Here is a 24,648-nt window from a genome sequence, read left to right as displayed (position 1 = left end):
TCTTACAGAAGAAATTCACCACAACTTGCCTCCATAGGAGGAGTCCTGGTGGCACTGCAGAATAAGTACTGGACTGCTAACTGGACAGCCACTCCACAGGATAAAGATGAGACAACATGCTTCCATAAATAATTACAGCCTCGGAAACCCAATACAGGGTTGCTATGAGTCGGATCGATTGAGTGATGTTGGGTGTTTTGCTCTTGAGAAGTTTCAAACCAGTCAGACTTTAGGTGAGCGAACATTTGCAAACTTCTTTAATCTCCGACAATCCTCCTTGGACCATATCCATCCATTAAGTGAAATGAATAGATGTAGAAGAAGTAATAATAATATTTATAATGCCCTGGTGGCACAGTGGATAAGTGCTCAAGTGCTAACCAAATGATCAGTGGTTTGAAAGCCAGTCAGAGAAAGATGTGGCAATCTGCTTCCTCAAAGATTATTGTTTGTGTTGTTGTTGTTATGTGCCATAGAGTCGGTTCCGACCCATAGCGACCCTGCATAGGGTTTCCGAGGGTGTAAATCTTTACGGGAGTAGTTAGGGGCTGTCAAATTGGTTCCAATTTACAGCAGCAATGCTGTGAACAAGAGAACAAAACCTGCCTGGTCCTATGCCATCCTCACTGTTCCTGCTACACTTAAGACCATTGCTGCAGCTACCGTGTCAATCCATGCCTTTGAGGGACTTCCTCGTTTTCACTGACACTGTACTTTACCAAGCATGATGTTCTTCTCTAGGGACTGATCCCTCCTGAGAACATATCCAAAGCGTGTGAGACAAAATCTCGCCATCATTGCTTTGAAGGAACATTCTGGCAGTATTTTTTCCAAAGCAGATTTGACAGTTTTCTGGCAGTCCGGGGTATATTCAGTATTCTTTGTCACCATAATTGAAAGACATCAATTCTTTTCCGGTCTTCCTTTTTCATTGACTGAGAATACTATGGTTTGGGTCAGACACATATTAGTCCTCCAAGTGACATCTTTGCTTTTGAACATTTTAAAAAGGTCTTTTGCAGCAGACTTATAGCATTGAAAGCCCTCTGTAGCAGTTCTGCTCTGTCCTGTAGGGTCCTGTGAGTCAGAATCATCTAGACAGCAGTAGGGTTTTTGTGTGCCAAGTGTTGGCCTGTGCTTTCTACATCCATTCTCTCTCTTGATCGTTACAATGGTCTTGGTAATAGCAGTAAGAGCTGGCACTAATTGAGATGTGACTGTCTACCTGGAAAATATAAACTCTTAATGTATATTATCACTCCAAATCCTAACAGTACCCCTGACAAACAGGTATAATTTTTATTCACACTTTACGGAACAGACAACAGATGACATTTATTGAGGGTTAGACACCATCAAGTCAGTTTCAATTCATAGAGACCCTATGTACAACAGAACGAAACACTTCCCATCATGTACCATCCTCATAATTGTTTTACTTGAACCCACTGCTGCTGCCTGCGTGTCAGTCCATCTTTGTAGGTCTACCTCTTTCTCGCTGACCCTCCACTCTACCAAGCAGATGTCCTTCTTTAGGTTCAGGTCCTCCTGATAACATGTTTGAAGTATGAGGCCCAAAGTCTTACCATCCTGGCTTCTAAGGAGTACTCCAGCTATACTTCTTCCAAGCAAGACCTGTTCATTCTTCTGGAAGTTCAAGATACCTTCAATATTCTTCTCCAACACCACAACTCAAATGCATTAATTCTTCTATGGTCTTCCTTATTCATTGTCCAACTTTCACATGCATATGAGGTGAATGAAAATACTAGATAGAGCACTGAGGCCACAGTTTTCTCTGAAAGGTCCTGACAGCTTACTTAAGTAACTTGAAATCCAAGGATCATAGCCCATACGGGAATGTCGTCGAAGTAGCTAGAATGAAGAGGTTTAGGTGATCTGTCCAAGGACCTTCACTTTTCATAGTCTTAGTCTCTTCATTTCAAAGTGAGGAGATTATGCTAGATTATCTCTGCCGTCCCTTCTGCCTCTCACTCATAAACAAGTTAAAACTATTGCTGTTAAGTTGATTCTGACTCACATTCACTCATGGATATCAGAGTAGATCTGAAAAGGGTTTTATCAACGGCTGATTTTTTTTCCAAAGTAAATCATTGGTTCTTTCTTCTGAGGTGCCTCTGGGTGTACTTGAACATTTAATCTTTTGGCTGACAGCCAACTACCCAGAAGATTAAAGCCCATATATTGATGGGAAATGGGGAGATCCTTGAGCGAAATAATTTCAAAATTGGTTGCACAGGTTGTTTCTGAGTGATAAACATACTCAGGGATCATGGGAATTTGCAAAATGCTTTCTGAAAGCTAGACAGATGTATTTACTACTGGATTTTTCTTCTGTTTTACAAAATATTATTGTTAAATGCCGTTCCAACTCATAGTGACCCTATATGTTGTTTCTGAGGAGCAGCTGGTGGCTTTGAACCGCCAAGCTTGTAGTTAGCAACTCAGTACTTATCTCATAGCACCACACCAGGACTCCTTTTAAAATCATACCATTTGATTATTTGTTTTATTATAAAAACAACAAGTCAATTATAAAACAGTCCAAGTAATGCCTAAATCTATGAAGTTAAAAAGTACAAGTCTTCCTTATACCCCCAATCCTCTGTGCTAGGCTATCACTTTCATTTATTTGGTATATCTCCTTTAGGAATTTTAACATATCATATCATATGTAAAACATATATACACATAGAATTTGGTTTTTTTGGATTATTATTTATGTCATTCAGAAATATGAATTGGTTCTTTTATTTAACAACATGTCTAAGGGACATTTTCATTCACCACTCACCTGTCAGTTTGTCGTACTATGGAGGCTTGTGAGTTGCTGTGATTCTAGAAACTATGTCACGGATATTTTAAATACCAGCTGGGTCACCCATGGTGGACATGTTTGAGGTGAGCTTCCAGATGAAGACAGACTAGGAAAAAAGAAAGATGGACTGCTTCTGAATATTTAGTCACTGAAAACCTTATGAATAACAGTGGAACACTGTTAGCACCAGAATATTGAGTGGTAAAATATGATGAAGAACATCAGAATACTGTCAGACACAGTGTTGCAAGATGATCCCCTCAGGTTGGAAGGCATTCAAAATATGACTGGGGAAGAGCTGACTCCTAAAAGTAGAGTTGCTCGTGATGACGCAAATGGAGTAAAACCTTCGGGACCTCCATTTGCTGATGGGGCACGACTCAAAATGAAGAATAACATCTATAAATATCCATTAATAATTAGAGCATGGAATATACAAAGTATAAATCTAATAAAATTGGACATTGTGAAAAATGGATTGAAGTTTATCAAAGACTTCATTGTACTCAGATCAACCATCAACACCCATGGAAGCAGCAGTCATATCAAACGACATTGCAATTGGCAAATCTGCTGCACAAGATATGTTCAAGAGCAAAGAGGTCAGTTTGAGGAATAAGGTGCCCCTGACCCAAACCATGGTTTTTTGATAACCTCATATGCATGTAAAAGTTTTATAATGAAAAAGGAAAACCATAGACTTGACACATTTAGGTTATGGTGCTGGAGGAGAATATTAAAAGTACCATAGATGGCCAAGAGAACAAACCAGTCTGTGTTGGAGGAAGTATAGCCAGAATGCTCCTTAGAAGCCAGGATGCCCAGACCTCATCTCTCATACTTCAGACATATTATCAGGAGGAACCAGTCCCTAGAGAAGGAGATCATGTTTTATTAAGTGGAGGGTTAAAGAAAAAGAGGAAGACCTCCAACAGGATGGATTGGCACAGTGGCAGCAGCAATAGGCTTGGGCATAGCAACAATTGTGTGGTTGGCACAGACCAGGCAGTGTTTCATTCTGTTGTGCATAGGGTCACTGTGAGTCATTACCAACTTGATCGTACCTAACAATAACAACAAGGGACATTTTCATAACTGTGTTTGTTATTTAACCAGTGTTTTCTGAGTGCATGTAACTATCCGCCAGTTGAAAATCATTTTTGTGTTCCATTTTTTAACTCTTTTCAGATTGCCAATGTGTGCTGTGACTTTCAAGTAGACAACATAGTATTCGGTGTTTTCTATGTATGTTTTTGATCATTGAACTATTTTTTACCCTAGTAATCTCAAGGACAACAATAATCCTTGAAATGCTGGTTAGGAAACACTATTTTAGTCTATAAAAAGCACCATTATAATGGAAATGGTTGACTTGGGTGGTAACTGAAAAGCTGACGATTCAAATCCACCCAGAAGAGGTGCCTCAGAAGAATGACTTGGTGATGTACTTCTGAACAATTCACCAGTGAGAACTGTATGGTGCACAGTTCTGTGCTGACACACATGGGATCACAAGTTAGAATTAATTTGATAGCAACTAGTGGTTTGGTGCTGTGGGTTAATGCCCTGGATTGCAAAATTGGTTTGAACCTCAAGGTCAGTGATTCAGGCTCGCCAGCTGCTCCTCAGAAACCCTATACAGGGTCACTATGGGTTGGAACCAACTCGATGGCACTTAACAACAACAGTTACATTAGCCTTTTAATTTTCATCTTTGCAGCCATTGAGAGGAGTCCTGGTGTGGTGCTGTAGGATAAGCATAAGGTTGTGGTTAAAACCCACCAACCTCTCCTCTGAATCCCTATACAGGGTCGCTGTGAGTTGGTACCAAACTGACAGCACTTAATGGCAACAGCTGGCATTGAGAATCTGGTACCAGTGACTTTAAGATGGAGAATATGCAGTGCTTAAAAAAGAGACATAAGACTCATATTGCTAAAGATGTTCAAAGTGTAGCCAAGGGCAGCAAGTATGCATCATGGTTGTTCAATCCTACAGGCATTTGTGAAGGTGGCAAGAAACATTACAAGGGAAGGCACCTGAAGGGCATGGACCAATGGTTTTTACCACTATCAAGGGGTTTTTTCCCTCTTAGCTCTAGCCTCAGCAAAGCTTTTTCAATGTAAGTGAATGGCATGCAGTAGGGGAAAATAAAATATTTCCGTTTCTGATTTTGGACATCATAATTTTTCCATTTTTCTTGGCTGGAGCCAGTAAGAAATATGGCTGGAGCTGAATTTTCTATACAGTTTCTCAAGTACTGTTTGAGAAGAGAAAGTAAATGTATCTGCACAGAGCTCTCAGAGTGTGCAGAGCTGCCATTGGGACTGCTTTGCTGTGGGCTGTTGGTGACCTCTTTTGTGTTGGGTTTCCATGCTTGTCATCATTACTGTGTCTGGTAGCAGTTCAGATACGCTCATTTATTTTCAAACCGCTTTCACCAAAGAAGTGCTGAAATGCCCCGTGTTATAGTTCAGCTAGTCTGTTTTTGCTTAGTGCCCGAATCCATCTTTCTGAAAAAGTCTGCAAACTTCAGCTGCATGTTGGACTGTAAGACTTTGCGATTTATTGAAATATGTTCTACATAGCCTGAACCAGCAAGATCCTGGTCAAGGGAGGAAGGAAGTGTGATGGGAGGTAGCTTATTACTTTGGCTTTTGAACATGCCAAAGGTTGATTGGAAAGAAACTCATTTTATGAAAGAATCACTCAGAATTCAGAAACAACTGTCTCTTATCATATACAAGTATAGAGTTTTCTAGCTGCAATGAATTCATATAATTCTTAGAAGCACATGGTAATTTTATAAGCATTAGTTTACAGAGTGTGCCTGATGTATTATGATAGACTGGTTCATCATAATCCCTATGTTTCTTAAGGTCAACAAACATTCCCATGCCTACCCTGAGCCAAGTCCTACCATAGATACTGGAGATGAAGAAAGAAGCTTTATTCTCTGTCCTTGAGACTTAAAGTTTAGACTGAAAGCCAGAAACATACAGTGAGTGTTGTAAGTGCTCAGAGAGACCTATGTAAACGTATTCATCCCTCCAGTACTTAATTTCCTATTTTATTCCGGGCACATATCTATACATTTGGTACCTAGTAGTGAATGAAACAACAGTGAATGAAAATCTTTGTTCCATCCTCACAATAGTTCTTTGAGGTTATAATCCCAAATTTTACAGATGCAGAAATTATAGCACAGAGTTGTGTTAGATTAATCTGCTCAAAATCTCAAACTTTGTAAGGGTGGAACTAGGATTTGAACGCAAGCAGATGGACTCAAGCTTGGCAACAGTAGTGAGGTTGGCCCAGGATCGGGCAGTGTTTCATTCTGCTGTGCATAAGTTCGCTGTGGGTCAGTACCGACTCAGTGGCACCTAACAACAACAACAGTCTGGGTCTGAGGACTATTTCTTGTTACTGACTTTAGTCTTAGTTGAATGCATAGACTTGCCTTTGTTTTAAAAAGAAATCAGTGGTATCAGCTAGACCTAGTGTAAATTGACATTCAGTATAGTAGCCAGCTGGCTTCTAACTTAGGAAGCTTTTGTTTTTATTTTGATACATCAGTTTTGGAGAGAGTGGTATATTCTATTGGTAGGGTTAATGCACTGGACTGCAAGGTTGGTTTGAACTAGAAGGCTGGTTCAAGATCACCAGGTACTCCTTGGAAACCCTATACAGGCTCACTATGAGTTGGAACCAACTTGACGGCACTTAACAACAAACCTTTACATATATTTTCTGTTCTTGTTTCTGTTAGATGCTTTTGCCTCAGTTCCAGTTCACTGCAGCCCTGTGTACAATACAACAAAACAATGCATGGTCCTACGCCATCTTCACTACTGTTGATATGTTTGAGACCATTGTTGCAGCCACTTGGCCAATCCATCTCATTGCGGGTCTTCCTCTTTTTCACTGACCCTCTACTTTACCAAGCATACTGCTTCTCCAGAGACTCATCGCTCCTGATAACATGTCCAAAGTATGTAAGATGAAGTCTCGCCCTCCTTACTTCTAAGGAGCATTCTGGCATCCTTCTTTCAAAATAGATCTGTTTGTTCAGGAAGTCTGTGATATATTCAGTATTCTCCACCAATACATAATTCAAAGACATCAGTTCTTTGGTCTTATTCATTGCCTAGCTTTCACATGCATATGAGGCAATTGAAAATACCATTGCAGTTCAGATGTGCCTTACTCCTCAAATGCCATCTTTGTTCTTTAATGTTTAAATGCAACACATTTGGCCAATTAAGTATGTTGTTTGATTTCTTAACTGATGCTTCTATGGGCAAGTAAAACGAAATCCTTAACAACTTCAAATTTTTCTCCATTTATCTTGATGTTGCTTATTAGCTCAGTTGTGAGAACTTGTTTTCTTTATGTTGAGGTGTAATCCATACTGAAGGCTGTAGGTAGTCTTTGATCTTTATCAGTAAGTGTTTGAAGTCCTTTTTGCTTTCAGCAACCAGTGTTGTGTCTTTTACATGTTGCAGGTTGTTAATTAAACTTCCTCCCATTCTGATGCCACATTCTTCTTCATACAGTCCAGTTTCTCAGATTATTTGCTCAACGTACAGATTAAATACAATCTTTCCAGATTTTAAACCAAGCAGTATCCCCTTGTTCTGTTCACACAACTGCCTCTTGGTCTATGTACAGATTCCACATGAGCACAATTAAGTGTTCCATAATTCACATTCTTTTCAATAATATCCATAATGTGTTACGATCCATGCAGTCCAATGCCTTTGTGTAGCAAAAAAAAATGTATACACAAGTAAACATCTTTCTGGTATTCTCCGCTTTCAGCCAAGATCTATCTGGTAGCAGAAATCGTATCCCTCTTTCCATGTCCTTTTCTGACAGTTTCCTATCAGTGATACTACAGCAGTCAGTATTGAGTCATCATCTGCAAAATTACTTCATGTGATATTTACTATTCTGTAAGGTCCTCATTCTGCTGGGTCACCTTTCTTTGGAATAAGCACAGATCTGGATCTCTTCCAGTTGGATGGCCAGGTAGGTAGTTGTCTTCCAAAGTTCCTGATGTAGTTGAGTGAGCACTTTCGGTTATTGCATCTGTTTGTTGAAACATCTCATTTGGTATTCCACTGATTCTGGAGTCTTGTTTTATACCAGTGCCTTTACTGCAGTCTGTACGTTTTCCTTCAGTACCATTGGGTCTTGATCACATGTTACCTACTGCAGTGGTTGAATGTCAGTCAGTTTTTTTTAGTACAGTGACTGTATTCTTTTGATCATCTTCTTTTGATGCTTCCTGTGTTGTTCAATATTTTTCCCATAGAACCCTTCAGGAGAAATTATGAGAGATAAGAACCAAAGTATGCTGTTGCCTTCATGAGGAATCCCTAATGTATGTTTTATAAGGCATCATTTCAATCTTGAGGCTTTAAGAAGACCTTCATTCCTTTAGTTGATCTTGTGTTCCCAGTTTCATCATCGTCATAGTTGACATACTCTCTCTTCTTGACAAACTTCTTTCCAGTTGTCCCCACCAGGGGTTCATACCTGTTCAAATGATACAGGAGTATAGCACAGGTTCAATTTCAAATAAAGAACTTTGCAACCCAGTATCTCAAGAATACTAAACCAAATTTGTAACAGAAAGTGAAAATAATCCAAACTACAATTAAAAGAAGACTTCTAATTTTAAATTTTTAAAGAAAAAAACTTCCTTCAATATTGCATCTTAAGGCTTGGATTTTTTTTTCTTCAGTTCTTTCAGCTTAAGAAATACTGAGTGTGTTCTTCCCTTTTGCTGTCTAAATCCAGGACTTTGCACATTTCCTTGCAATACTTGAGCTTCTTGAGCTACCCTTTGGCATCTTCCATTCACCTCTTTTACTTTATCATGTTTTCGTTTCGCGTTAGTCACTCTACGTTCAAAAGCAAGTTTCAGAGTCTCTTCTGCCATCCATTTTGTTCTTTTCTTTCTTTCAGGTCTTTTTAATGGTCTTTTGCTTTCTTCATATATGATGTCCTAGATATCATTCCACAACTTCTATGTAATATATGCTCATAATGGATTCCTGGTGTGGTGCTGTAGGATAAACACTCAGCCACAAGGTTGGTTTGAGCTGCGAGATCGGCGGTACAAATTCACTTGCTGCTCCTTGGAAACCCTCAGCACTCAGTGAATCCTAGGCACTAAGCAAACATTATAATCATTACATCTGTGTTTGTGTCTTTGATTGTGAATGTTTACAGTGTTGATGGCCTGTGCGTGTGACCACAGGCTAGACCATAAACAAGATGAAGCTGAAGTGTTCCTCGCTTTTCAAGTTACTATGTGTAAACATTGAACACTTACTGAGCCCTCCTCTTCACCACATTTTGAGTTGAGATTTAGGAAAAATCTAGCGCCAGTGTGCATTTGAATAGGATACAAACCAAATACTTTCCTGGCTGAAAAATCTGGTAAATAACCCTTTCAGCTAATACTAGAAGGCTCTCATAATATGGACAGATATGTGTTCAGTATTCCTACATCTGAACCCAACTCCAAAAACAATACGTATACAGACACTGGTGGCCACCTTAGAGAAAATAAAAGCCAAGTTTGCCATAGTTGATACTGAAAGCTTGCCAAATTTGGGGACGGCTGGATAAAGATTCCTTTTTCCACCGAGAAAAATATAAAAACTATTTAGAGAAGTCCCTACTTGCTTTTTGTACCATGGACTTGTGTTAATTTCCAAAGACTACGGTAACAAAGGACCATAAACTGCTTGGCTTGAAGTAACAGTAACGTATTTTCTCACACCTCTGGAAGCTAGGAGTCCAAATTGAAGTATGAATTGTGAGGATGGCGAAGGACTGTGTATTGTGTTGTTGTATTGTACACAGGGCTGCAGTGAACTGGAACTGATGAAAAAAGCACCTAACAGAAACAAGAACAGTATGTATATGTAAAAGTTTGTTGTTGTTAAGTGTCATCATAGTGACCCTGTGTAGGATTTCCAAGCAGCGGCTGATGACCTTGAACCATCTACCTGTGGTTCAAACCGACTTTGCAATCTAGTGCATTAACTCACAGGAGTTAGTAGGGCTGTTACTCTGGAGGCTCTAGAGGAAAACCCCGGCGTTCCTTGTGTCGAGGCAGCACAACTCCAGTCTCTGCTGCTGTCTCCATGTACTTGGCTTTCTTCTGAGTGTGTCTCTGTGTGTTTTCTTAGCTCTGGTAGCGTAGTGGTTACAAATCAGGCTGTGAACTTGCCCCGTAAGGTCAGAATTTCGAAACTACCAGCCGCTCCGAAGGAGAAAGATGAGGCTTTCTGCTCTCATAAAGATTTACAGCCTCAGAAACCCTGTGCAGGATCGTTATGGTTTGGAACCGACTCAACAGCACTTAACAACAACAACAACATCATAGGAACACTGTCTTATTGGATCAGGGCCCACCCTACTCCAGTAGGACCTTATGTTAACTAATTCATTCTTCCTGTAAAGGTGCTATTGCCAAACAAGGTCCTATTCACAGGTACCAGGAACTTGGGCTTGGACATACCTTTTTGGACAATCTAGCATGACCCAAGATTGAGCCAGTCACCACATAGACGACTCTGTGGTCCAGCTGATATCAATCATAAAGCATTTAAACAAGACTCACTGAAAGGTTAAGGGGTTTTTTCCAATAGGATTGTGTAGGTGGACACAAAGAATAAGACGAAACAAGATACTCTAATGAAAATACAGATTCCTTCTTAGGCAGGGTGGGATTGGGGAAGGGAATGGATCATAGGTGATAGTCCATTTGCATAAAACCCTAGGGAAGGGCTAACAGGTGTTTCTGCCATATTATCTTCAAGCCTGAGTCTGTTCTGCTTCTGTTCTGGTTTGGGGTATGCCAACCTTACTCTACCTTACTCTTACACTCCAACTGGAGGATCAGTTAACACAGAGGGTAACTCAGAGGGGTAGAAAGACCTTAAGCCTGGAATCAGGGCAACTTAGGTTTCAATTTGAGTTCTACCACTTATTTTATATGAGCCTGCGGCAACCTCTCTGAACATCAAGTTTCCTCATTAGTTCAATTTAAATGACCATACCTGCCCTACAGAATAGCAGGATTATAAAGAACAGATATAATACCTGTCACACAGTGGATACTTACCTGTCAGTGTCTATGAGTCAGAATCAACTTGATGGCAGTGGCTTGGGGGGATTTAGGAATTGCCATTGCCATTTAGACTTGGCGCTGTTGTATCACATCGTCGTCCAGAACATCACAGAATCAAGAGCTTTCCCCTCACCCATTTAGAGAGTTGGGGTGGGAAGTTATCTGTGAAAACACAGCGTGGTGAAAATCATCAGCCTTCGTCCAGAAGCAGGAAGATGCTTAAGTTCTACTGATATTCTGGCCTAGCAGGAAAGAGAAATCTATAGGCTCTAAGTGCTTATATTTCCCAGAAAGCTTTGGACAGTGTTCCAAATTGGTGTTGAATAGGAGATGAATTAAGCAGTGTTTGAAAGGCTTTAACGTGAGCAACATAGAATATGCACAGATGGAAGCGTCTCAGAATGGAAGAATCCTGTGGGAAATGTCTCCAGGGTCAGTTTCAGAGCCACAGTTGTGAATAATGCTGTATGTTAAAGTCATAAACACATGAGATACTGCTTCCAAGTTTGCACATAATATAAAAACTGGAGGCAGGCAGATAGGGAGGAGAAAAATAAAACCATTTTCAATTTGGTTTGGCTCTGTTTCTGTAAAGGAAATAGAGATGACAAATGTTTTTCCCAGTTGAAAAGTGTAAGAATAGCTAGTCAGAAAAAAAGGATCTTAATAAATATAGAAGCCTCAGCAAAGAAAGTATATATATTGGAGGACTGTACAGTGGTCACAGAAAGGACCCGCATGATATGAGCAGTCAGGCTGAGAGCTTCAGAGGACGCTAGACACCCAGTGACACCCAGACCAACCAAGCCCACTGCCTTCAAGTCCAGTCTGACTGACAGCGGCACTACAGAACAGAAAAGTGCCGCTGTGAGTGTCTGAGGTTGGAAATCTTTATGGGCGCAGGCTGCCTCATCTTGCTCCTAGAGAGCAGCTGGTGGGTTTGAACTGCTGATCTTTGAGTTAGCAACCAAGTGCTTAATAGCTGTGTCACCAGGGCTTCTCCAGGTAGAAGAGTGAGGCTTAAAGGTTGTTGTTGTTAAGTGCCATCAGGTCAGTTCCGACCCATAGTGACCCTGTCTAGGTTTCCGAGGAGCAGCTGGTGAGCTTGAACTGCCGACCCTGCAGTTCAAATGGCTTTGCAGTCTGACGCATTAACCCACAGCACCACACCAGGACTCTGAGGCTTAAAGGTAGGCACTGTTTATTCCCTCAGAAGCAGTTAGGGGTCTCAAAAGATTCCCTAATCCCCCTAATTTGTTTTTCTTAGAAAAGTCATCTTTGCTCATTGCAGTTACCTTTTTGAAAAATGCTTGACTTTTTTGTGTAAATGGGGCAGGCAGTAAAGCAAACCAGAAATAAACATGCTTCCATGTTCTAGGGCAGGAGGCAGCAAACTTTGATGACAGGAACTAATGGAGAACATATTAGGATTTCCAGACCGTACAATCTCTGTCCCAACTACTCATCAATGTCACTGTAGCATGAAAGCAGTCATATGCAATATGTAAACAGCAGGTCTGACTGTGTTCTTTCCCCAGAAAAAAAAGTAATTTTTAAAAACAAGTGACGACTGGCTGGAGTCTGATGCCCCCCTATTCATACAGAAGTTTGTAGTTTGAATTACTCAGTAAGCAGATAAAGCTGCATATGTGAGGGGGCTTTAAGAAGTTTGTGGAAAAAGGGAATTAAAAAATCATGGAATTCCTCCATGAGCGTTTTGAAGCCTCCTCATATTAGCAAATTTGAAACTTCATGACATTCTGAAGAGCAAGGGAATGGAAAAGTTTGGCACACAATAGAAGGACAGCGGTAAGAATGTGTGGTCAAGTGACCTTGTCCCATTCCAGAAATATTTTCTACACTTCTACCTGGAACAGTCATGAAACTTGGGGCATTAAATAACTTTTATTTGGCAATTACATTAAAGCCCGTGGAGATTAAAAACCTGTTGCCCAGCTGAATGGTGATGTGAGACATTTCATGAATATCCAATTTAGGCCCGAAAATATTTGTTCAAAATAAAACTCTCCTTTGCAAGCTGCTGTGTGACTATAATTTTTGGTTTCAGAAAAATGTTCTTGCTCATAGAGGAGGTCTTTTTCCCTCCACTGCCAAGCGATTTAAATTCCAGAATATTCTTAGTGGCGATTTCCCTTCATAACTATAAGCCTTAGCACAAATTATCCCTCACTGAAAATGACTCCTCGTACCTTTATACTAGGCCTAGTGGAGTCCTGGTGTGGCACCGTAGGAGAGAGAGCATTGGACCACAGAGTCAGTATGAACCACAAAGTTGGTGGCTCACACTCACCAGTCACATCTTGGAAACCCTATCTATAGAGGTTCGCTATGAGTCAGAATGGGCTCAACTGTAGTTGACAACAACAACAGTGGATGCCTGGATGGGGTGAGTTTAAGAAAAGACCATTCCCCACTTCTGATTCCATGGGGGGCTACCTGAGCTTGTTCTTTAACATCTCCTCTCTCTCATCTCCTCTCTCTCATGAGATGTCAATATCAGTCTAGTAGCATGATGATGAGAATAAACTGAGAGAAAGCATTTAGACTTGTCTCCCACTGTCCTGGTGTGGCGCTGTGGGTTAATGCACCAGACTGCAAAGCCATTTGAACTGCAAGGTTGGCAGTGGAAGCTCACCAGCTACTCCTCGGAAACTGTATATAGGGTCTCTATGGGTCGGAACCAACTCAATAGCACTTAATAACAACATCCCTTTCTGGAGTCCTGGTGTGGCACTGTAGCATAAGCACTGGACTGCTAACCATGAGGTTCGAAGTTCAAACCCACCAGTTGCTCCTTGGAAACCCTATATAGGTTCACTATGAGTTGGAGTTGACTCAACGGCAATTAACAACAATAACTCCTTTGTCATGGTACCCTAATCTAAGGAATCTCTATAAAATGTATTTATAAAATACATTTTATAAAAACACAATTCCTTTCATCTCAGGATAGGGAAAAGGCCTCAGCCCTTCCTAATAATTGGTTTGGACTGATGCTGTTTGCACGGCCTACTCTAGCTTTGCCTACTTGTTCCTAAACCCACTCTTCTCCAGTTCTCATGATTTGACTCTTATTATCTATACACTCTTATGCAATTTCAGGATTCTGGTTGTTTCTTTTAAGTCTTCTAACATTTCAGTATTTGGTTAATAATGTTTAAATAGTTATGGAAATAACTAGTTGTCGTTCAGAGACTCCTGAGTCAAGAATGGAATTGAGGCAGTTACCAACCCAGCGCGCCATGGGGCCTGAGTTCTTGGCAACTCGTTTCCATTCCCAGTGTCACTATCAGAGTAAATGAAATTCTGCTCATTCCATGGTCTCTCACACAGCAGCCCCTTCCTCCCCTTCCCGTAGGCATGATAGCCATATTTTTTTCTTTGAATTTACCTTGGCCAAAACAATAACTTCTCACAGCATCCAGAACAAATAGACTCAGACATGAAGAATTAGTAATAATGACAATGATGATATCATCAGCAACACAATAATAATCACCTGTGCATCGGTGAAGGAACTCTGGTAGCGTAGTAGTTACGAATCAGGTTGCTAACCTCAGGGTCAGCAGTTCAAAACTACCAGCTGTTCCACAACAGAAAGATGAGGCTTTCTGCTCCCGTAAAGATTTGCAGGCTAGGAAACCCTCTACAGGGTCGCTATGAATTGGAACCAACTCCACAGCACATAACCACCACCACCATGCTTAGGTGAGCCTTACAATGTGCCTGGCATATTTTTAATGTGCTTTAAATACATTAACACACAGAACACTACCTAGGTAAGTGCTGTAATTTCATTGGATTGATGAGGAAATGCAATGAGAAGTAAATTACTTGCCCAAAGCTCCGTAGCTTTGGGGTGGTAGAACCAGGATTAGAACTCAGTCAGCTTCACTCTGGAGTCTTTCCTCTCTCCATATCCTGGATAAGATCATTTCCAGCCTTGGTGCTTTTAAGGTAATACTGAAGAAGGAATACTGAAGGAAGGAAGTGTCCCTGCCCCAACGTGTCAAGTCACTGTCTAACTGACCGAGTATTACATGATAGAGTAGAAAGGGCTTTGTAGTTGTAATGGTTAAGGTTTTGTGTCGAATGGGCCAGGATTCCCAGTTGATTGGCAGTTGAGACTTGCATAATTAACTCTGTGAGGATTGGCTATAAGCAGCTATATAATTGGAGGAATGTTCCCTTTAAGGCATGGCCTGCTCCCAATGTAATGGAGGTGAAGGAAAAGCTTGCTCATTTTTTCTTTTTTTTTTTCTTTTTTTTTTTTTCTGCTGGGGACCTAGGACTGTACAATTGTAAGGCACTTCCTTGATACAAATGTCTGTTTATGTAAGTACATATATAAGCTTCACTAGGTTTGCTTTGGCCAGTCCAGAACCCTTTTAGCACCTTGGAGGTTCACAGTGCCCCATTTCATTCATAGAGGTCAGTTTGAGAGGAAGGCCTACATAAGATAGTGGTGTTCACAACAATCCAAGGATCCAGGAGGCAAAAAGAGCCACCCATCTTTCAAATCAGAACCCCTGGTCACTGATATAAATCAGAAGAGATCAGTTAAATGCCAGGAATTTCTACTTGGTAGGACAGGCCCATAACCACATTTGACCATAACTTACTTCCATGGATGACAGAATATTCACTTATATAGCTAAAACAGTTATGTATACTCTCTCTACTGGTCCGTACTTAATTTGTAAAATACTTGAGAAGACATGTTGTCGAAGCTTACAAGTAAAGGCCACCAGAAAAGCAAGACTTCTTTATTTTCTGACTAAAAGGGTGGTCAAGGAAAAAGCAATCAATTTTAGCTCAGGAAACAATATGGAATGTGGGTATGGGAAGAAAGCAGGAGGCATTAAAATGCCTAATATGATGACAGTATTATTCACTGTAGACGTCTTAATTGGGTCCCTTCTAAGTCCCCTTATCCTCTGATTCCTTAAATTCCTAAACAACCCCCAGAGAGATCTTTTTGGTTTTGTTGGAAAGTACCACTGTGTTTCTGGGCCTGTGCATTCTGAAACAGACCAGTCAAATGTAAAACCTACACACAAGCTGGCAGAAATCAGCTATTAACAAATTAAGTTGAATTTGTAGAATGAAAAATTCCTGAAATGTAAAGAAAAAGTTTCCCCAGGAATTTCACTCCCTAAGTACCAGACTAGATAGACTGAAGAAAACCTCAGTCTCACAGCAAGCCTTTTCCTTCGTTTATCTTGTTTCCTAGAGAGTCCTACATGAGAATGTTCACCAGACTTTTCTCCCCCAGTGGCAGCCTCCAAACACCCATCTACCAAATTTAGAAGTTTATTATAGCTGTTGCTATTAAGTGCTATCGAGTCAGTCCTGACTTATAGGAACCCTGTATATGCTTTCCTAGGAACAGCTGGTGAGTTTGAACTGCCAACCTCGTGGTCGAGAGCTTATCCTACAGTGCCTTAAATCCTCTCCTAGCCCTAAAAATAACCCTAAAACTATTTATCCCTTAATTAGTTATTAAGGAAATGGATAGGATATCCAAATGGGCCAAATATACCAAGACACATCTGTGAGAAACTTTCTAGTTACAGACAGAAAGTAAAGCTGCAGAATTGAATGCTATGGTGATCTAACAGGTATGATGTCTTATGTTACAATGAAAACAAGGCCTGGACCAGTTTCCAATCCTGAATCTGCCATCAAATAACTATGTGCCTTTAAGCTGGAGTTCCGTTTTATGACTATAAATAATTTATAGGTGTGTGAAGTAAATGACAAGTTCATTTTTGTCCCCCTTTGTGGGATTTATGTTTTAAGACTGTTTTTATGAAGGCAAGTATTACACCTTCTTTAGCTTGTATAGACTAAGGAGTTCTGGTGGTACCACAAGGTTGACAGTTCAAACTCACCAACTGCTCCACAGGAGACAGATGAGGCTGTTTACTTCTCATATAGGACTGTTATGAGTCGGAATTGACTCAGTGCCAGTGGGTAGGGTTGGATCTCATATACACAGTTTATGAAATAAAATTATACACTCTAGGAAGGTTAAATCTCAAGATCGAGGTTCCTTCCTTCCTTTCTTCCCAGTTCCCCTGCTCCCACCCTAGTTCATATATTTAGGAATTTCTGTCTGTGGTGATGAATGTCCTTCCTTCTCTTCATCACTTTTATGGCAATTCTCGCTTCATATTTAAGTGTGGAGGTATTAGGACTTGGAGTCCTGGTGTGGCGCTGTGGGTTAATGCATCAGACTGCAAAGCCATTTGAATTGTAATGTCGGTGGTTCAGTCTCATTAGCTGCTCCTCAGAAACCCTATGCAGAATCGCTCTGGGTGGGAAGCGAATCAACGGCATCTAACAGCAGCAGAACTGATGCAGCTTCAAAAGCTACACAATAGTTGATTTCAACTCATGGCCACCCAGTTTCTCAGCGTAGAACTGTGACCCATATGTTCTTCAAGGGCAGGTATTTTCAGGAGTAGATTGCCAGGATGTTCTTCTGAGGTGATTCTAAGGTGGAAGGATTCAAACTTCCACCCTTTATGTTAGTAGTTAAGCATGTTAACCATTTGCACCAATATGGGAAGAGGGTTTATAGCCTATGTATAGCATCATAAAACTGATTGTTAGATGAAAAAAATACAATATCATATGTCCCTTTCACTTTCTTCCCCATAATCTTCTTATCCTTTGCTCCTTAAATTCAGTCTTCCAACCAAGGCAGCTGGTACTACATCTGAAGATCATTGGAAATACCAAAAGATGGTTTGGAAATTCCATGTGTGTCTTCTTCTGCTGGATGGGAAAATATACTTTGACTGGACTCTATAAACAGATAATGTGAATTGTAATAGATGAAGGGATTTGCCAATGATTACTAATTAATTGATTAAATGATGTTATTGTTAAGTACCACAGAGTCAATTCTGACTCATAGCGACCCTGTATGGGGGATTTCCAAAGAGCAGCTGGTGGATTTGAACCACTGACCATGTGGTTAACCTTCAGTTTATCCTACAGTGCTTACTTATTCTGTTGTTGTGAAGTGCTGTCAGGTCAGTTCTGACTCATAGCAACCCTGTATAGGGAGTCCGAGGAAAGCCAAAAATAAAGTGTAGATGACCTGTCTTCTAGTGCAGGGAAGAGGGATATGTAAGATTCCATTGAGTCTGTTCTGCCTCATAGTGACCCTGTGAACAACAGAAGGAAACACTGCCCAGTCCTCTATCATTTGCACAAGTCTTCTTATGCTTAAGCCCATTACCACTGCCTGTGTACCAGTCTGTCTCATTGGAGGGGTCTTCCTCTTTTTTGCCGACCCTTTAATTTACCAAGCATAATGTCCTTCTTCAGAGGCTGGCCCTTCCAGATAATTGTGTTTCTTCCTGGTTTCTAAAAAAAGTATTTTAGCTGTACTTCTCCCAACATAAATTTGATTGTTTTTCTGACTTTCCATGGTACTTTCAATATTCTTCTCCAACACCGTAACTCAAATGCATCAATTCTTTGACAGTCTTCCTTATTCATTGTCCAACTTTCACATGTATATGAGGCTCTTGAAAATACCATGGGTTGAGTCAGGTGCACCTTAGTTCTCAAACTATCTTTGCTCTTTAAAGAGGTCTTGTGCAGTAGATTTGCCTAATGCAATATGTCATTTCTCTGAGATAAAATAGTAAGTCACTGTTTGACTTTGAGAAAGACTGCCTACTGTTTGATGGATGAGTGAGTGGATGAGTCACACTCCAGTCTCTCGTACTCTACCTCCTATCCGTCCTCATAAGGTTCCAGCTCCAGTTCCATGCCACCAAAGCTCGCATGTTCCCAGTGATAGTGGTGATGGCCAGGAATCCAACATACGTTGTCTAAAAACATCCATTTACCAAAGGTTTAAGGTAGACTAGAAATTCCTGCCCCCATTTTTACCAAAACTCCTGCCTCCCATAACTAGACAATACATGCCTACCTTTCTTTCTTCCTCCCTTTTCTCTGATGCACAAAAGCACTGCAACCATAGAGTTGAGTCTCATAGTGACCCTAGAGAGCAGAGTAGAACTGCTCCTCAGGGTTTCTGAAACTGGGTGTCTGTATGGGAACAAACAGCCTCATCTTCATGCTGCAAAACAGCTGGTGGGTTTGAAGCACAGGCCTATCTATGGTTAGCAGTCCAGTGCTTAATCCACTGTACCGCTAGAGATCTCGCCCTCTGTCAGGAGGTATGAATAAGCAAAAGAGTAGGCCCAAGACCAAATACAACACCTAAGAGGCCTGATTCATTGCCAGATTAGCCATCCAATTTGACTAATTCAGAGCCATGCCACAACTCCCATAGAGTCTGAAGAGAATCTAGCAAGGGACTAGTGAAGCAAGAAAAGAGTTGGATAGTGGGGGGAATATGTTCTGTCACAGTCTGAATCCTAATCTTAATTTCATCACCAAGTCTTAGGAATTCTCCTGACTTTTGTGTTTTTTCTCTTTCTTGAAACATAACCCTGTCACCTGCTTGCCTCCTATAAATGGGAATTAAAGTGGAATCGGGCAAACCGTTCTTTGGGTCCTTTGAGGAACCAAAGAAAGAAAGGAGGAAATGACTTTAGGGGAGCAAGGGCCACCCCTGAACCATTTCTGTGCTGTTGAATGAATGGCCAGCCCAAGGTCCTGCCAGGTCCAGGTACTGGAACTCTGAGCTTCCCACCCAGTCCTCCTCTACCCTTCTGGATCCCAAACTCCACATACACATTTCAGCTAGCATCAGCCTAGTCACCAAGACATCCATCTTCAAGTTCTCATTATTCCTTTATCTGCTAAACTACCATGATGTAGCAGGAATACCTAGAAATAGCACAAACATAGACAAGAAGAAACAATAGGCTGGGACTGAAGTGGACTTGGAATTTCATCTTTGGTATTCACAATTTGATTCTTATCAGTCTTCTCAGGTAAAGAAAGTGTCTGAACTAGATGGTGATTATTCTGGAACTGTCTCTAAACTGATCCTAAAAGGCAGGCTTTACCTTCTCTATGGAGTCCTGGTGTTGGCGCTGTGGGTTCATGTGCTGAACTGCAAGGTCAGCGGTTCAAGCCCACCAGCCGCTCCTTGGAAATTCTTTATAGGGTCACTGTGAGTCAAAACTGAGTTGACAGCACTTAACAACAACAACAAACCTTCTCTGGAGAGGACCCTTTGCCAAGTATTCTAGGAAATAAAATAATAATAAGGTCTGGCTTACGTGTTCCTTAATGCTTTCAGATTAGATGTATACATGACTGCCTAGAATTGAGATCGTTTCATATACAATTTCCTTCAAATGTACACACCAAGATCTCAACAATCTAGTCTTTGTTGTTGTTAATTGTTGTCAAGTCGGTTCTGACTCAGTGCCTCTGCATAGGGTTTCCAAGGAGTGGCTGGTGAATTTGAACCACCAACCTTGTGGTTCAAACGGATCTTGTGGTCCAGTGTTTATCCCACTGCGCCACATCAGGACTTACCGGATGCTTTTCTCCACGTTGCTTTCTGGAGAAGTCCTATCTGTAGTCTATCATGCAACCAAGCCTTGGGCCTCCTTCATAACTATGCCTTTCCCCAGTAAACCTTCTCCAAGTCCAGTTTACCATTTAGCCTAGTAGCCTCTCTCCCCTGTGATGTGTGTGTTATTTGCATTCATTGCATTTAAACCAAGTAATCTATTAGCTGAAAAGGCCAGAAAGAACCTCCTTATTTGGGGTTGCTACCAGAATTAGCACTGGACTGGGAACCACATGGGTGGCAGTTCAAACCCACCAGCTGCTCCTTGGAAACTCTGGACAGGGTTGCTATGAGTCGGAACCGACTTGATGTTACTTACCAGCAACAACCACCACCACCAGCATCACACGAATCACGGAGCCAAGAAAGCCTGGTTTCCTGATGTTGTTGTGGGTGGCTGGTTGTTCAAGCAGGGTCCTTAGTATACCCTAAGTTTTCCTCCCTGCTTCACCAGTATTGAATGCCCAAAGGAGCATCTGATCTGACCAGAATCTATTCTTCTGTTGCTCCAGGATTCTTCTTCAGCCAGATGATTCCTTACAGATCTTGGCACCAGTGGAAGCTGACGTGGGTTTCTACACTTGCAATGCCACAAACGCCCTGGGACACGACTCAGTCTCCATCGCCGTCACACTAGCAGGTAACCTAAAAATTCCTGTTCAGGGAAATTCAGAAACCTTTATTAAATGCAGATCCAGGAACACAGAGAAAAAGCACACCTAAATCCTGCCTTCAGGAGTTTATAATCTCTAAGAAAGGAGCATGAAGCACAGTAAGAGGCAGAACAAAGTCAACACTGTGACTGCTTAGCCAAAGAGTGTGCAGGGACAGTCCATTCCATCAGGGAGGACTTTAGAGTTGGGTTTTGAAGAATGAGGGAAATTTTGATAGGTAGAGATAAGGGATACATTCCAGACAGAAAGGAAGAACAATATAAGCCAAAGAGATGTGTACAAGTAAGTAACATGTTGGGGGGAACATGGATCATGAACTGTGATCATTGAATGCTCTTTGGGGGGTTCTGTAATTTCTCCCTGTTGCAAAGAAACCTTTTCTACCTGTGGGTAATTGGGATTCTGTGGTCATGGCTTGACTCTGGAGTATTCACGAGTATTCAAAGTACCCTCTGATTCTGTTACTTTTCAACCTCTTGTTCTAATGCACCTGCCAACATTTTACCATCAGCAGTACAAGTTAGGCAAAGCGTTCAAACAGAGTGACTTAGGTTACTGCCACCCAGAGTCCAAGGTTTCCAAATTGTATTTTGTTTTTTATGTCTTATAATAACGTACTTTGATAAAACTTCTTTAAACAGGACTAACCCTTGTCTTTTAAACTGAAAGAGACCTTAGATAACAGCTGGACACAGGCCCTCATTTCAGTGGTCAGGCAGCCTGAGGTCACACAGCTGCTCAACTAGTGGCAGACAGAAGGGGACTGAGGCCTCCCCACGTCCCCACTGACAATATAAAATAAGGAGCTCTCTTCTCAGATCTGGGCCATACAGTCTTTGTGTTAGTGTGATGCATGTGTTTGTATTTATTCTTTTCAGTTGCTGCTCACAGCAGATGATTCAGTAGATGCTAGAAAAGCCACCATCACCGCACACTGACCTCATCCGTCCATGCCAGGATTATGTTGTCACACTGTACTCTAGTCACATATGTTACTCCTTTGCATATCTGTTTAGCAACAGTGTTTCTGTCCCATGACCTAATGCTGATCTGGGAAGGGACCTTAGGCAGAGGTGTTGCTGGGACAATGAAAGTCCACAATGACTAAGGCAAGTTGAAGGGCCCTGGAATGGACTGAAGACTGGTGTTAGTAAAGCCTGTTTTCTGTGGATAAAACATTTGCTTTTCCTCAAATGCATTCCAGTTGCACTCTATTCCTCTCTTTATACAGAGTGCAGATGTTCAGCACCAATCTTGTTAAATCTCTTTTGCCTTCCACCCTTCAACCTGCCACGCAGGGGAACTGTTAACATCCTTCCAGTTGCTGACCAGTAATGACTTTTTCTTGTTTATATTTATCCAGATACAGTTCAACTTTCTAGTAGACTAAATACCCTTTGTTCACCGAAATTTAGTACAATTAATGGAAACTTGTCTAGAATTAAGCAAAGTTATGGTAACATCAGGCTGCTTTTTCACTCCTTGAAAAGAGGTTGTTGGAGACTGCCAACAGGTTCAAAGCCAGGCAAGACAGAACAGCCAAGGAGGTACCAGGGGAAAGGAGAGCACAGAGCCAACAGATGAAGGATGATCAGAAAGCCCACACCCAGGACTTAGGGAACCATGTCTTTATGCTTCAACGGCTGTGGCAAATCTGTCAAGCAGTCCCTTGCAAAAGTTAAGGCTCATAATGTATATGTTGCCTTCAAACTGTGCTCACGGCTTACTTGAGATGATCCTCCACACCTGCACAAGTGTCTACACTCACAGTAGGAGGTAGCTCTCCAGCTACTGTTCTGATCATAACCTCTGTCAAGTGTCGTGAGAGAGGCAACAATAAATAAGACCTGAGTTTCATGCCCGATAAGCTTATAGACTAGTGAAGGCATTAGATGTATGCAAGGCTACCTAGAATTGAGAAATCTTTACAGGGCTCTTCAAAGGTGTATATCAAGATCCTGCATAGCAGCAGATAAGATATAACTCTAATTTGCGGTGAAAGCATGTATCGAACACAAGGAAATTTGAGTCTCATTTCTCCTGCATATTAGCTGTGTGATCTTGAGCAAAATATATAACCTCATTGTGTCTCAGTTCTCATCTGTAGAAATGGAATTGGCCATCTCCTTTAAGGTTAAATAAGATTGCACATGTCAAAAAGCACTTAGCCCTGTGCCAGGCACATAATTGACACTCCATAAACATTAGCTTCCTTTTCTTTCTCTAGCTCTTCTAGAATAAAATACATCCTGAAAGTAATTCTAAGATCTCGTCTAACACATTAGCCCAACTTGGCTTCCATTTAATTTTCACTGGAAGTCTTACCACTGCCCTCTCAAGTGTGGACTTAGATGCTGAGGTGCAGTCATATCCTCCTGGAAAATCTCCTTGACTTTTCAGGACATTGCAGAGATTTTTCCTTGACTCAATATGAATACTGGCCAAAAGAAAGATACTCAGATGTCCCCATGATGTTGTGAGGAAGCTTTGGTAATGGGCTTTGGTCTAGCTAGTACTTTTGATTTGACCAGATTCATAGAAGTTGGTTCCTCACAATCCACAAGACAAGGTGTAGCAGAGCAGGTAGTTAGATCTACGACTCCTGGAGCCTCAGGACCTGTGGGTGAGTCTTTGTACCTATCTGTTTCTTAGCTGTGTAGCCCTAAGCAACTTCTTGACACTTTCTGGCTCTTTTCTTCACTTGTAAAATGGCGGGCATAACAATAACACTGTCTTCTAAGGGTGCTGGTGGAGACTGCCTACACTCATTCAGATAAAATGCTTGGAAATGTGCCTGACATGCAGCAAACACTCAATGTTTGTTATTATAAAACCCAAACGCACTGCCATGGAGTCAATTCCGATTCATAGCAACCCTTCCTAGGGCTTCTAAGGCTATAAATCTTTACCAGAGCAGAAGGTCTCTTCTTTCTCCCACAGAGCAGCTGGATTCAAACTTCTAACCTTGTAGCTAGCAGCCCAATGCATAACCCACCAGTACGTCTCCCTGTATATTATTGCTGTATCATGAGGATAATGTAAAAAAAAAAAGCAACAACTTATTTTTACAGCAGAGGAGAGTCTGTTTCAGAGACCGAATGCCCATACACCCTTTGTTGATCTCCCCTTTCACAAAGTCTCTGAATTAGCCATCTGAAAAGTGCTTGGTGGTGGTGGTGGTGGTGGTGATGGTGGTGGTGTTGTGCCATGGAATTGGCACCATGTCACAGTGACCCTGCATAGAGATTCCGAGGTTATAAATATTTACAGGAGCAGAAAGCCTCTTCTTTCTCCCTTGGAACAGCTGGTAGTTTCAAACTGCTGACCTTGAAGTTAGCAGCTCTACTCATACCCAGGTGACCAGAGTTCTTTTGAAAAGTGCTGGTTGTTTTTATGTGCCGTGGACTCAGTTCCGACCCATAGCGACCCTGTACAGGGGTTCCGA

The 24,648-nt window shown here is 41.3% G+C and overlaps 1 pseudogene; it reads left to right on the top strand.

Moving 5' to 3' along the window:
- LOC102822845 overlaps positions 1–24,648 on the top strand; it is a 152,507-nt pseudogene that overhangs the window by 93,231 nt on the left and 34,628 nt on the right.

Source organism: Chrysochloris asiatica, unplaced genomic scaffold, assembly GCF_000296735.1.
Source record: "Chrysochloris asiatica unplaced genomic scaffold, ChrAsi1.0 scaffold00065, whole genome shotgun sequence".
NCBI lineage: Eukaryota > Metazoa > Chordata > Mammalia > Afrosoricida > Chrysochloridae > Chrysochloris > Chrysochloris asiatica.
This window is presented reverse-complemented; position numbering and strand designations above follow the sequence as displayed.